Below are 14,690 nucleotides of genomic sequence, written 5' to 3'. Positions count from 1 at the left end.
CCCCAGCAAGCCTAGATGTCGTCTGCAGGTTATTGGTGATGCTAATAGAGAGGACTCTAAAACTGCTTCTCCTCCAATTTTTTCTCCTAACATAAAAACTTAAGATGAGATCTTCAAGTACCTATACCGTAAAACACCAAACGCTTATGAACGATCATTATCAACTATAGGAAAAATGAATTCCATGTCAATGATATTTTTCACACTCTGTAGTAATTAGTAACAATATTTGACATAAGATGCGTTTACTTATTTATATTTTACTCGCAGACTTTTCAGATACCTGAAAGTTTTAAGGTTTCATGTCACGCCTAATTAAATTGCTGAATAATATACAACAGCTGCAAGTTCCAGACGAGCGTTTTCTTATTTCCAGATCATTTGTTATACATCATTTTAAGATTTGGACGTTTCGCTTTCTGGTGATATTACAAAACTTCTATTTTTGAGAAGAACGCTTTGCCGATATAAACACCCATAGTTCTCTGCGATATTATATAAGGTGAGGTCAATATTAATGTTGGGATAATGGATTAGAATCAAGAATCACAAAAATTCGGGAAATTTTGAGGTATCGAAATGCGAAAGTTTGCGCTTAATTTGCGATTCTAAAACCGATTCTTTTAATTTTGTTTTCGTTTAAAACGTAATGTTCAATTGCTAATACAAACGATGGAATAATAACCATGTAATGTTTTTTAGTGACAAACAAATCTCTATCTCGTACTTCTGAATTTCGTCATAATTGCACAAGAATAGAACTGGTAATCGTATCAGAATTAGGAAATATATTGCCATCGTCAGATCACTAATGAATATGGCTTGCAGTTTATAGAACCACCCTCTCTGTTTATTTCTATTAAAGTGTGGTACTCTATTTTTTATACTACCTCCGGTCGGAAGTAGTTGGTGCACAAATATTTTCAATTTGGTCGGAAATACTTGGTGCATACAAAATTCCAAGTTTTATAAGGCAGTACCTTTTTAAACGAAATACAGGTTAACCAAATAATTATACTTAATTAAATTGACTAATGATTGTAGGTTCATTCTTACAATGTATGATTAAATAAATATACAAAAAAATGCAAAAAGCTAAAACATCTAACTATTTATTCAATTGTGTTAATTTACGTTTCAATTCTTCTGATATCAAAATTTCTAGCTGTACTTTTGTCAAGCATGTAACTGTTGCCACCATCAGCAAAACTTATTTGTTCCATTGTTTCCTGCAATGTCAGGAAAATGTTGTTCGACTTTGATTTTTCTAATTCTGATTCTGTTTCTGCCGTTACGTTTAGCCGCCATTTATTTGATAAATGGAAAAATTCCAATCTTCCCGTCAAAGTAACATTTGCGATGTGGATCCCAGTGGGGTCGAGCCACAGCAGCAAGAAAAATACCTTTCTAATGAAACGCTTGCTTTTAGTTGTTCTTAAAGGGTCATGTTCGCTTTTGCCTAAATAAAATTTTCTTGCATTTTGCGTCATGTAAAACCATTTCTCATCAATATGTTTGATATCAATCATTTCTCTAAAAGTTCCTCGATTAAAATCCAAGTGAGAACGGCAAGAATCAACGCGACATTTCATGTTTTCTATCGTGAGAAGTGGTTTTACAGCATTTGAATGGGCTCGAATTTCGCCATCTTTCATCCTTGCAATCAACATTGTCTTAGGTATCCCATATGACTGAGCAGTATACCTCAAAGTGGTTGTTTTTCTCAAGGGAATGTTGTTCATTTTTGCCAACGGTGAACTATAATCCTTCTTTTTTCGGCCACAGAGAAAGTTATTGCTCAAAGAATCCATTGAAACCGATATATCGGCGTACTGTCTAGTGCTTGTGACCAAATTCTGCCTACAGTATTTCTTCCTATACCGAATTTTGTGGCATCATCTTTGATTGCACCTCGTTTTAGGATGCGCCCTTTAGACCTTTGTAGCAACGCTTTAAGAACTGCTGTTCGTCTTGAATTTGTCAATTCTCTCTTATCACTTCTGTTTTTACCTTCCACATTGGTATCAACTACATTTCCCATATCTATATAGTCACTGCGGGTATTTTTAAAAATAGATTATACAACAATCAACAAAGTAATGTGCATAAATTAAACTCTAAATGACTTTTAGAACGAAAACTGTTCTTTTTCAATTAAGCACGCTCTACAGTACTACCAGTTACCCTATAAAACATTGAAATAGTGCGTGACAAAACCAAAAACGCGGACAGTTTTAATTCTGCACTAACTATTTCCGACCGAAGGTAGCAATATTTTCTGTTTTTACTCTTGAAGATGTATATTTTGTTCTATGTTTAGCTTGATTGTCCGTTACAATTTTAATAGCACCAGTTGGTGTGTTTAATTGCGATCATAACCAATTAACAGCGTAATTTATAGCAATTCATTTCATACATTTCACTTATAAATATCAGCAGTTAAAAAGTATTGCAAAGTTCAAGCGATCATGAATAATTCTAACACATTTCTGTTGAAATACTCTTAGCGCCCGGCTCCTGTGGAGTTTTAGATTATAACAGTTCAGTTAGTGTGCATTAATTTCTCACGCGTTGTTTAAAGTAGTGTTTATTTTATGTCAATATTTCTTTTTAGGTTTCTGAATTTTTGAGATGTGAATTGATTATTCTTATTTTGATTTTTCCGACTACTGTTATTATCTTTTTATTCTCACAACGTTTCTATCTATGTAACCCCCGACTTTCTTTGGGCGTATCTTTTCACACTCGGTTGTCTTTCTGTAGAAATCGGGAATCTTTCTATTGAACGCGGTTATCTGTGTGAAAATTCCGAATGTAGTCCTTTATTGAATCTGTTGGGGTTCCGGCAGCTGTGACTAAATAAAAGTAATGTGTAACTTTTAATGATGTTTTCAGTGTCGCCTGAACTTAGCATTTAAACGTAAGTCTACGGAATAGTGTTATTTACAACTGAATTATGCTTTATTTCCTACGCCACATATCCTTGACACAAAGATTCTCGAGTTTTAATTCAAATAATATGAACTCTGTATGTTGTTCAGACTTCTAGAAGTTCGTAATCGATACGATTGCGATAATAGATATTGCACTGTTGAAATGTATGTCTATTTTTTGGATATGTTAAGTATCGACTTCCGACTGCGTAGCGCCAATTATTTAAATTATTCTTTTTTTAGTTTATAGTGAAAATATTTTTAACTCGTCTTATTGGCTGAAAGATATATTTATTTCCTTTTACTTTATTTGAATTGCAAACCGAGTTTTGTCCAAAACATAAAACTTCAAGTGTTAAATTGTTTTCATAGTGTTAGTATAACAATGTGTAATATGTTAGTATTTAATAATCATACACAAAGCGATAAAACTTGCCAGGCTCACGGATCACTATGTTTGTTTATTGTGATCTAGTTTAATACGTTGGCGTTCGCGATTTAGGCATTCGTCGAAGATTTATTCCAGAAGATATATGTCATTAAATATTACCCGCTGAGCAGTATGATAAATGATACGACTTGGCTTATAAATCTCAAATACAAAAAAAAAAAACATAGACTGATCTAAATATTGTCTCCTACGTCGGTTAACAAATATTTCCAAATTAATTTTGCATAGATTTTGAGAGTTTAACGGTTTGTAAAATATACGTGAGAAATATTATTTGAAATTTTTATATTCAGTTGGTATCGCTTCATTTGATACTTTTGGGAGATTGTGACGTTATACATTAGCTATCATTAGCAGAGCTACCCAGTTGAATTAAAAGGCAAACCAAACCACCCTTAACGGATTATTTGATTTTTCTACTCTACGCAATTAATCATTTTTCTAAATGTTATATATTATACATCATAGGCAATGCCAGCCAAAACAATACCAACTTTGGGATGATTTGATTTGCATTTTATTACTTTTCGCGATACATACAAACACACGCGTTTTCCCGTTGTAGAATAGATTATTTTCACATAAGTGGGGCAGGTAAACTTAATATTCCATAAGAATCTTTTACTTAGGGATACAAGCACCAACATTGGCACAAATGACGCTCAGAACATACATTTAAAGAAAAGAACGCTAGCCATCAGAAAATTCAAGATGGCTGTTAGTTTTCAACATGGCTGCAGAAGCAAACCTGACAAATTTAAATTTTGTTGTTTGTCACCAAGTGAAAGATTGTTTCAGCAATCTGCCACAATAATACACCCTGCCACGGAGTGTTATTATCAAACAATGAACCATCTATTATTTAAATAGAATTTGCCGTATACATGACAGTAAACCGTCTAGCGCACACTTGGGCAAGGTGTTAGCCCGCTTGTCACATACAGGAAATGCATTTTACTAGTTGGGTCTACCTTTTTCTACTTACCCTATTTTCAAATAGTATCGATCATAAAAAAAAACTCTTCTTTTGTAACTTTCTATCTCTTACTCAACAATTTATCTCTTTATGGGAGTATAATTTAAGAAGGTTAGAGAATCTGAAATCACCATGAAGCTGTGAGATTTACGTGATCATTTATATAAAATCTATACGATTTCTGATGTTATAAAAATAAGAGTTGATACGTTGCAATATTAGAATTTTTATAGCTACTGTTTATTTTTTCGAGTGCGTTTTTCACAACTTTTCGGCAGACGTAACCTTCGCTTATCTTCAGACACTGACGCACATATAAAACCCCCCATATTTGTATAAAGTCCGAAATTTATTATAATATAAAAAAAAATATACAATATACCAGAAGCATAAAAACTCGTTCTCCTGTCATAAGCTCGAGCTAGTTAAATTATACAATTAAGTTTTCGCATAAATATGTGAATTGTTATATATTTTGAAGGTTGCTATAAAAGCTTTAAAATTCAATTAGCATATTACTAGAGATAGTTTGCATCAAAATGAAGAGAATTTAATTAATTCTGAAAATTTTTGATATTGCTAAAGGCCGTTCAGTTTACTTTCGGCATGACGCTTAACATAATCTAGACTAATAATTAGATTTTCGATTTATAAAGTTTGCAGAAACACAAGCCGACAAATTAAACATTTCTAATGAGAATGTATAATCAAATCATGAAATGAAACAGGATGTACAGCTACTAACGCCTACATGCTTGCAAACTAATCTAACTAATTGGAATAAAACACTTCTCTTGCATGTAATACAGTCGGAAATACCTACCGTTGATTCTCAATTATATGACACATTTAAAATCTGTTCAGTGTAAAAGTGTTTGTCGGTTTGTGGAAGGAGGGTTTTGAATTTTTTTTTTTTTTACTTATTTTATGCATATTGTTATTACGTAAACATCTTCGTTCTGATTATAAAACCATCATTTAGATATTTCTGTAATATTTTCAATCATATCGACTCAAAAACGGCTTTCCATACTCGTTAGGAAGAGATTCATATCCTAACGTGTTAATGCGCGTCTTTATATGGTACTGCTGACCAAATATCTACTATGAAAATTTATTTCAAAAATCCTACCCCCATTCTGTGCGTGTGTGTGTGTGTGTGTGTGTGTGTGTGTGTATGGATGTGTGTGTGTGTGTGTTAGTATGTCTCGCAAAAACCGTCGATAGCCGCGTCGGAATGTGAATACATCGGTATCGTTTTAAAGCTCGGTCTTTTCAAATACTGAAAATTTGCTGAAATCATTAATTCCTTCACTCTTAACTGAACACTTTTCAATAAGGAGGAGTCGGCTTAACCTGGACATTTTCGCAAGTCATTGGCTCTTTCTGTTTGACTACCCTTAATTCCAACGCTCACGACTTTCGGTTTTGCGATGGACGCCTCAGCTATTTTTACCTACTTCTCCTCATTCGAGCCTTCCTACCGACTACCACTTTTTAACACCTCTTTCCACCCGAGCTACCTACTATTCTTTTGATTTCGTCCCCTACAACTACCACTTATTTTAACATCTCTCTTCCTCCCCGGGGTTCCTTGTTACAACACCTATACACACCCGGGCAAGGCCGGGTACCCCCACTAGTATATATATATATATATATATATATATATATATATATATATATATATATATATATATATATATATATATATATAATATGTTGGACAATACAGAATCGGGAATAGAAAAAGGGGTATCGGAATCGGTATCGAAAATATTTGTGTATATTTTCTGATGCCAAAATCGATTCTTTTAATGCTCTTTATTTGTTTGATTTTGTATCAAATCTTCCATTGCTGATCGTCATAATAAACATCATAAATATTCATTGATTTTAAACTACCAGTAAAACTAAAATCTATAGATCCCCCGCAAGTTTATTTGGACGTTAAAGAAAATATATGCACATGTAATATGCATTTTTACGTTAATCTTGTGAAAATAACAAATTTATTATGCAATATTTAGAGCTAAAAAGCTCTAAATATTGCATAATAAAGTTGTTATTTTCACAAGATGAACGTAAAGGAATCGAAATTAGAATCTATAATGGTATATGAATCGGGAATTTACTACGGAATCAGCAAATGTATCGAAATCGGGAAATGTTGGAATCGTTCCATTACTAATATATATATATATATATATATATATATATATATATGTGTGTGTGTGTGTGTGTGTGTGTGTGTGTGTGTGTGTGTGTGTATATTTGTATGTGTTCATTCCTAAATAGGTTTAGAAATACAAGAACTAATTATTTGGGACTAACAGATAATTTGGACGGCGGCTCATCACTTAGACAATGAATATTGGGAGTTCGTTGTCTCTCATCTTTTTTCTCGTTAATATTCTTTTGCGATGCTTGTTAATTAATAGTAGCTTTTGTACATAATGGAAACACCTAATTATGTCATACAAATGTTTACAAAGTGTTTTTCTTTTCTTATCTAGTGCACTGTATACATATGATGCTCGTCCGTCGAAACGAGGATGACCATTTGATCTTTCTGAAGGGGTGACGAATGACATAATCAATTATGAAGCAAGGATTACGCAATTACTAACTACTTCTTTCCTGACTTGGCGCTGCTTGATGATAATGGCAAATAAAAGGCCAGTGTGATTGGAAGCAATATCGAGATAAGCCGATAAAATTTACAGCAACTAGTATTCCCAAAATGTTACAAATTATAGTAATGATTATTACTCAATACGTTTATCCGTTGTACCACGAGTCGAACTTTGTTTTACCCATTGAACATCGAATATGACACCTGTGTCATATATACGTAAAAACTAACGTGTACAAACCTTGATAAATGCTGAAATGTAGTCTAGATTCACCATTAAATGACGCGCGAATATTGGCGACTCATGTGCCGAGTTAATTTCGTATCAGCATTTGTAGGTAGCATGAGCGTGACGTTACGAAATGAGATGCATATACAGTTATGAAGATCAGAAGAGGAGAATTTGCGATGGCACTCGAAAATCCTCCTTTCTAAACAGTAGGAAAACGAACTGGCCGGCTTGTTAGTCCCAGAGATTTACGCCAACATCCCATCTGTTTGTAGCTAAAAACAAAGGACTGTTATTTGACGAAAAAGAGATAGGAAGAGCATCTACTATGAGCCCCAGAGATTTAAGCCAACATCCCAGCTGAGTCTAGCTAAAAACAAAGGGCTGTTATTGTACGAAAAAGAGAGAGGGAGAGAATCTACTAGTCGTATTGTAAATACGTGTCAGCGACTTGTGTGAGAAAACGAAGGAAATAAATAACAGTCGGTGTCAAACTTTTTTCTTTGCTCTTGTCTTTATATCCACAGTTTTGTTTATTTTAAATGTAATAACAACGTTACAATGCTGTTAAAAACCTAATCTTGAGATACTATCTATTAAACTAACAAAGCATCTTATGGAAGTATTTGGTTTTACATATAAGAACAATAATTTTATGAAAGGAATCGTAATATTATACAGAGTATAAATTAATGTACAAAGAAAAATGCTCACGGAACATTGCTTGCAATAAAAACATAAAACTACATTATTAACTAAAGAAATCTATATTTCCACATCATTCAATATATATATATATATTTATATATATATGTATGTATATATATCCAATAAATAAAAAAGTCACCGTAAACAACTTAAAAAAAAAGAAAGTAAACTTAATAAATAAATAACACCGTATATAAAAATGTTAGAAGTCGAACTCTGAGAAACTCGCTAGAAGTAGAAATAAAGGAAAAACAATTAAGTGTTAAGAATATGGGAAAACATGATTTTGTGCAAAATTGAGAACTCATATCTTTACTTGCTCGTTAAATAAAAATAAAATGTGCACTTGTTATTTATTTATAATGAAACTGTATGCAGAGAACAGGTAAGAAGAATGGCACAGATATCTATCAACACGAAGCGTTTTTTTCATAGAATATTCAGTTTCAAGAAATAAGATGTTTCTTCGGACTCGAGTAAAGAATAAAAATGCTTGATGCTGTAAGGTATCAAGTTGTACAAGTACGCTTCGATAAGGTCGAACCGCAATCTTAGATTTTTTAACATATTTATCTGTATAAAGTATGATATGAGTATATAATTATTGCTCTGCACAGGATGCCTCTTAAATTAATTAGCCGGTCATAAGGACCTGGAAACACAGCTGCCATGCGTAAGCGTCAACATCTGGGCTATACTCGTATTTAATTTAGTTTAGTGTTATCCTAAGTCGGAAAAAGACAGGTGAATACTCTTCATGAATGTTCAGATACGTTTGGTTTGTGTTAAATTTAAATATTGGATCTATTTAGCTCTTCTAAAACTATTTTGCCTTTATGGGATGGTGCGTTGTGTTGCATAAAGATATCAACATTAAAAAGATTATGAACCACATGTTCTCTAATCGATTCTATGTACATTCAGTCATTAACTTTTCCATGAATCCTCACAAGGGGGGCAGTTCATTTAGAAGATACCATGCCCCATACCATTATACTGCCCCTTCAAAATTTACTGTATACTTTTAACGCACTTAGGGGACAATCTTTCTCAATTCTTTCTTATGACATGTGGGCTTTTTTCTGATCCGAAAAGATTTTAATAGAAATTAAAGGCTTTGAACATGAACTTCTTCAAAATAATCCAACTTCGTTTTATCTTCGTGAGATTGTGTGTCGGGGAAATTCTTTGTCCAGTTTCTGATGTAAATCCCGGGATATCGAAGCCGCAGATTTTAAGCGATCAGAAAGAGGTCATCGAGTGATTTTTTTCTATTTTCAGTTGTTATTCAGGGTCGGTCCGATTTATCCTTTTCAGTCAATGGTAAACCTTTTTTCTACTTCCAATAACGCGAAAAACAATGCTTTTAGACCTTTTCAATATTTTAGCAATCTCCTCTATTGAGTTTTTTCAGCATAATGGTCACAAATAAGGTATTTTCTTGTACAGATGAATAAGATATTTTCTTGTACAGATAGGTTTTTTTCCGAATATTCGGAGTCAACATTTTATGTTGTTATTAAACTTGCTAAAGTTTGCATTACCTTTAATTTGGACGCCTATAATATCATTAAATTTATTTATATGTAAAAACATAATATGTATTCAAAATCCAAAAAACAAAAATATTTTTTATTTCACGGCCATTATTAAACATTGTAAAATTTATCTTTTCTTATTCTTTTTCATAAATAAAGTTAGAAGCCATTAAAAAAGTGATTGACCGTTCTTACCTTTTACACGCTACTGTATTTGAATCAAAATCCGAGTAAGGAATCTAGATATAAAGTTTAATAACATTTCATAGTGCTGCAAATTTGGAAAAAAGGGAAATACAATGGAGCTAATCTTTTTCTATTCTAGGAATTAATTTTCCCGCTCTGAGATTGGTATTCGTCTAGTTTAATCTAGAGTATAAAAAAAAGTTTACCTTAAAAAAAGTGTATATGAATAAATTGATAGGTAAGAGTAATGTGAAAGTTCAAAATGAGAAAATAGGACAGGGTTCACTGAATCTTAATTCTTATCACTAATGAATATGTGCATTTCTTCTTGCGATAGACAATGCATAAACAAAACAGTGCTGCTACACAATTCCGTCAGAGTAATAACTCGTCATAGTTTTCTTTTTACAAAAGAGGAATCACTTATAAAAACACAGAGGCCACTCGAGGATAAGAATAATTTTGTGTACTGTAGTCACTGGTGCAATAGCGTAGTAATCGTTAGTAGTAGAAATTGAATATAATTAGAATTCTTAAGGGGACAGCTCAAGAAAAAATTGCTCATGTTTGACTTGAAAACGGCCATATTGTAGTCAGTTGGAAAGCAAGCCAGCGGATCAGAGTTCCATAGGCGGACAGTTCTAGGAAAGATGCTTTGTCCATAGAACCCAAATTTAGATTTAGGAAGGGATATAGAGTAGGGGGAAATTATTGATAGTGGTTTCAGATAGACGATTGTTTTTGTAAAAATGACTACGTGTCAGCAGGGTGTACAGTAGCGTGTCTCCTTCTTTCCCTTTCACTCGCAGCAGTAAGCAGTAATAATTGCATAGCAATAGAAGTAATAACACGGATTTTGCTTGTGTTCCTTCATGCCTCGGAGAATTTGATTATTTTCATTTTTCAATACTGTCTCAAATTCATATCAATCATTTTTTTCGTATTTAAAAAAGCAGATATTTGAAGTGTTCTTGATGGACTACTTTCTCTATATTAAATAAACTGCTTTTTTATTCCATTATAGCTAGTTTACTTAATTCATATATTATTTGATTTGCCGCTAAGTCTAATAGGACATGGAGTATACATGCATTGTTTTTGTAGATTTAGTTCAGTTTAGCTTTGATATTGTTCTTTTTAATCGCATTGTTTTGTGCAGCTGTTAGTTCTTTGTCAAAATCACTTTCAAGTGTTTTTGCGCGTCCACGTCTTTGACAAGGTTTTTTAACTTCTCTGTGTCTGCTACTCCCCGTTTTTACATACTAACATGTGTTGTAGCTTTTAGCATTGATTTATTATCTAATCTATTTCTAACCAGGTCTTTATTTACCCTTCTTTCTCCATAGTCCACACATAGCACATGTTTCGCTTAGCTTTCCTTAGAGATCCGAACTTGCTAATGCAGTGTTCCACATTTACTAAACCAATACATCTCATCCATTCTTTCGTTGCGGCCAAATCATCTTCGTATAATTTCCAAATTTAAACTTAATCTCTACACATCAGGTTCAATCCTATAATTAGACGTACATTAAATATCTATCGTATCATTCTCATATCATTTCAAACCATGCAACGAATGCCACCAACCCTTGCAGGCTAGGTTTTACTTCCATATAGTGTCACAGTCTATACACAGCTAATAAACTCTTCTCTTAGTTCATAGGTCCTGAACTGCCGTCTTGGTTGATAGGTCCTAAACTGTCATCTAGACTTCAGCCTCTGTCCCATCGACGAGATGTTGCATCCCTTTGCCTGTTCTACAAATACTTTAATGGTGAATGCTCTGACGAACTGCAAACACTTGTACCTCCTCGACGTAACTACTCCCGACAAACCCGACAAGCTAGTAAGTCTCGTCCCTTTACAGTAGAAATCCCTAGGTGCAAGAAAGCCTTTTAATACAATAGTTTCTTCCCCTGATCTGCAGGTCTTTAGAACTCCCTTCCGGGATTCTGCTTTCCCAACTGTACTGATATGCAGAAGTTAAAGTGTAATGTGAACAAACATCTTTCTACTCATCTCCCTTCATAATGCCCCTAATAATTAAGTCTCTGATAGTCGCCTCCTGCTTCAAAGTTGCACTGTGCCTTGTTTGGGGAGAACATTGAATAATAAAAAAAAAAGTGGTAACTGACGTGCTGCTGGTTAGTAATGCTATAAGTTTCCGCACTAGCACTTGTTTCTTTTTAGCCTCATTTTACTTTAGTAAAAGTTCGCAAAGATTTAAGAAGCCTTTCTTTAAGGTAATCGTTGATCTTTATATGTGAGGTACATAGATATTCGAATATACAATTAAATATTTCTTACGCCCCAACTGTTCAGTAAGTAAAAAAATTAAAAATATGAAATTTTCTCTCTCAATTGATCAGTTAAATATTTTAAGTATCTAATTATGTGGTCTCTTGGTCTTACTGGATGACAAGACAAGAATTCCCTATGTCTTGTGAAGTATTTCGTTCTGTTCTATTACTTGAAGTAACATCACTTTGAGAAAGTGCATTACTCCTTGGAAAAGCCAGTGTTTTCTAGTCATATTAAGATCTTATTAGGATTGTGATTAGAACGTAAATTTTAAAATTTACTCAGGCTTTAATAATAAGGAAAATTATCCGCAGGTAGTGTTGTCCTGCCAAACGCATGTACAAAGAGAACTTAGATACTCTCGGATAGTGTCTAGTAGGCATTCAAGTTCTCTCTTGTGGCATTCTCTACTCCACTGGTATCAGTGAGAATGAACGTTCGATCTGCATGCTATTAGAGTGTAGTAGTAATTCTTCTAATGCACTCACCTCCAAAAGACAGACTCTCTGTTGTGTTTGATGCCAATACACAAGGGCTGGGAGAAGAAAAAAGACAAAGAATAAAAAGTGGTAGGCGCAGTTGGTTTTATGGGAAAGAGGGCGAGACTGACCGCGAGAATTCCCGAGACTTGACAGGAATAAAAGTGCGAACTCTGACGGATAGGTGACTGTGCTTTTTCTAACACAGAGAAAACGGATAGAGGAGAGGGAATTACCTCCGTAAAGAAAGTTTCAACTCAAAGTGAGAAAGAAAGTTGAGGCTGAAGGACCCATCAGTTTTCATAGAGATATAAGCGCACGATATCAAGTAAAATGAGATTTCACAGTTTAGTGCAACAAATTCCGATTTTAACTTTTTGCAATGATGACCGATTAATCAATCAATTGAATGACAATACAGCTTTTTAAGATAATCAGAGAAAATGAATATTGTAATTTAAGTTTGGTTGTTTAAGGCTTAGCCACCGTGCTATATAATCTTTAAGATAGTAATTTTAGAAAAAGAGTTTATGCTACAATTTCTTTATACATTAAAATATTTATCATGATATTTGGTTTCGTTGTTTTATTTTCTGGCATATCACCACGTTTCAGGTTATTTAATGCTGCATCTAGTCTTGGACTAAACGGTTTATGCTTCATGTTTTTATATATATATATAAATATTTATTCATGGTGTTTGGTTGGTGGTTTTATTTTATTGTATATGTTTTGTTTTTTTTGGATTATCTAATGCCATATCTAGTAATTTTGGGGGAAAACTTTTATACTTCAAATTGTTTATATCTTCAAATATCATGATACCAGCCAATGGCACCGGATCTTCCGGCCCTAAATATTGAATTGGGTGCAATCCGCTAGAATCGAAACTAAAACATTTAGCGCTCCAGCCGCACTTTCTATTCTCTAAACTACACTGACAGATATATAAGAAAGTTATAAAATGAAAGCATATTAAGCTCTGACTTGTTCACAAAAGTGCAAACAAATAGAAATGTCGGAATGTTGAAAAGAACATGTTTTTTTTTTCATTTCACTTTGCTGACTTCTGTACACGCTATTCATTCATCTAAATAAAGATTTAAACCATCCTTCGTATATGATAACTATTTCTTTTTAATTTCAGCGTTAGGTGTCCCAACTTATAAACCATGCTAGGTTATTGATTATTATTTCCTAATAATTTCAGTGTTATATGCCCAGTAATTTAAGTGTTTAACAATTTAATATTTACACACGTCAACTGCTTTATTCAGATAAATTTGGTTTGGCTGTTTTGTAGATGAACATTGTTGTTTTTGTTTTTGACTATGCAGAAAATGATTGAGTTTTGCAATAGAAATGGCGATATTAAGATCAATTTTTGGTGAATTTTAGGTCAGTAAGCCAATATTATTAGTGTTATAGGGTTAAATGGTAATAAACGAAAAGGAACACAGGATTTTTAGGAACGAAAGGTATTCACATATATTACAGGCAAAGACAGGTTGAGAGTAATTCCTCAACTGTGGGCGTTTGCACACGACCTGCAAAGCAGTGGCACACGATACCGGAAGTGACGTCACTAGAGAAAGTGACGTCATGAGATAGTCCATTAATCTCCATCAATTAGACAGTCTGAATTAGTAATATCAGTGCAAAATTGTTTTAAAAAAAACTAAAGTAATAAGAAAAATACTTTCATCTAACAAAAGAATTGCTCTAAAAATATTCATCTGTTTTTAGAAATGATACCTGTTCAGATAAATATTTATATCGTAAATGATTACTGGTAGTTTGATTTTTTATTTCTTTTTTAATGAGTGAATATTTCCTTAATTGATGAAATGCGAGAGAACAATTACCTCATGATTTGTAGAAAGCAACTCATTTTCCATCAATTCGCATTTAATGAAAGGAAACTATTTTGAAAATCTTTCCCTTTGATTGTTTTTTTCACGGATTCTATTTATATGAGGAGTTGTTAGTAACTGCACAACCGCAGGCAAACCTTCACTGCTGGAACAGATCCGTGTGTGGTCGGAAATTGTCTAACCATAAATTAGGCATAATTACTCTGCTCTGTTTCTTACAGAATCTTCCGAGGCAGACATTTGTGAAAGGCGGGGAAAAATAACTTGTTACAAAAGTGTAGGGATGGGATTGAGGTTAAGCAAGTCGTATCCGATGGTAATTGAATATAGCTTACAAAGAATTCAACAAAAACAATTCCACAGACATGTACACGTGA

General features: G+C 33.4%; 1 protein-coding gene across 1 annotated transcript in view; it reads left to right on the top strand.

Annotated features, from left to right (window-relative positions):
* The window catches only part of LOC145246655 (neuronal acetylcholine receptor subunit alpha-10-like), a 1,821,427-nt gene that overhangs the window by 28,265 nt on the left and 1,778,472 nt on the right, over positions 1-14,690 (top strand). The window lies entirely within an intron of this gene.

This window comes from Euprymna scolopes, chromosome 24, assembly GCF_053919585.1.
Source record: "Euprymna scolopes isolate OS-2025 chromosome 24, ASM5391958v1, whole genome shotgun sequence".
NCBI lineage: Eukaryota > Metazoa > Mollusca > Cephalopoda > Sepiida > Sepiolidae > Euprymna > Euprymna scolopes.
Note: the sequence above shows the minus strand (reverse complement) of the source record. Positions and strands in the feature narration are given on the sequence as shown.